Here is a 1,181-nt window from a genome sequence, read left to right as displayed (position 1 = left end):
CAGATGTTCTGTTTAAACTGGATCAGAGGAGTCAAGTAACTAACGAGACGGTAAGAGGCCTGAAAATCAGAGAATCTGATCGACGTTCTACATCACCAGAACGGACCGCTCAAGTCGTTGTTTGTTTATTTATGATCCAGCAGGTTTTGTCGTGTTTCCAGAAGAACTTAAATAAATCTGTGACAGAACCAGAACACAGGATTGTTTTAGTGACAAAGACTAATGTGTCAGTGGTTCTATAACAGAAAGAGTTGTCGGAGTCACTGGAAGCTAAAGGCTGAAGGATGAACATGGTCTCTGCTGGTGGATGGAAGCTTCAGGTCTGACTCCAGGTCAGTCCTGGTCCACAGACTGACGAGAACAAAACTGTCCCCTGATGAAGTTCTGATAGAAATCTGGATGAAAAGTTCTTCAGCTGAATCTTTATAAATGTCTGTGATCTAAACTGTCTCCTGGGTTTCCTTCACATCAACACATTTCCACCATAAACTGCTGCAGAAACGGAACCATCTCCCCAACATGAACGGATCAGAACACAGACACTAAACTGTTCAAGGCCCAGAACCTCTGCTTACCATCTCTTGGTTCCGGCTCTGTGCCCCGGTACCGACCCTCGACTCGGGCATCCACCATCTGGACCTGTCTGGTCCGGATGTTTTCCAGAACCTCCTCGTAGCTCTTCACCCAGGCCGGGTCCAGAGTCGCCCTGAAGTCGGTCCGCTCCGGCCGGCAGGACTCCGCAGTGAGCGGCCCGCCGGCAGCCGTCCAGCCCCGCATCCCTCCGTCCAGCACCGACACCGAACTGTGGCCGAACACCCGGAACATCCACCACACCCGGGGCGCGCTGAACGAGCCGAACTCGCTGCAGTCGTACACGACGACGTGCGTGTCGTTGCCGATACCGAGCTCTCCGACGTACCGGGAGAAGCTGCTGCAGTCCGGCAGCATGTGGTCCAGTCCGGAGCTCTGGTCGCTGCACTCGTCGATGTCGAAGAAAGACGCGCCCGGAACGTGGCGCTGCGCAAACTCCGCTTTGGCGCTGCGCTGCAGTTTGGGCACGTAATACGAACCGTCCAGGACGCGCAGCTTCGGACCCACCTGGTTGGTTCTGACGGCGTTAATGAGCCACTGAGCGGAGACCAGAGCTCGAGTCTGAGCCGCCATGACGGAGATCTGCAGGA

The 1,181-nt window shown here is 54.4% G+C and overlaps 1 protein-coding gene across 1 annotated transcript in view; it reads left to right on the top strand.

Moving 5' to 3' along the window:
- The first annotated feature begins 838 nt into the window (after positions 1 to 838).
- LOC103370175 (3-mercaptopyruvate sulfurtransferase-like) overlaps positions 839 to 1,181 on the top strand; it is a 16,631-nt gene continuing 16,288 nt past the window's right edge. The window contains exon 1 of the mRNA XM_008299126.1: positions 839 to 904. The gene's annotated coding sequence lies outside the window, so the exon portion shown is untranslated. The remainder of the gene's footprint in view (positions 905 to 1,181) is intronic.

The sequence above is a fragment of the Stegastes partitus genome, unplaced genomic scaffold (genome assembly GCF_000690725.1).
Source record: "Stegastes partitus isolate 25-593 unplaced genomic scaffold, Stegastes_partitus-1.0.2 Scaffold1381, whole genome shotgun sequence".
NCBI lineage: Eukaryota > Metazoa > Chordata > Actinopteri > Pomacentridae > Stegastes > Stegastes partitus.
The sequence above is the reverse complement of the archived record's forward strand: the minus strand, read 5'-3'. Positions and strand labels throughout refer to the sequence as shown.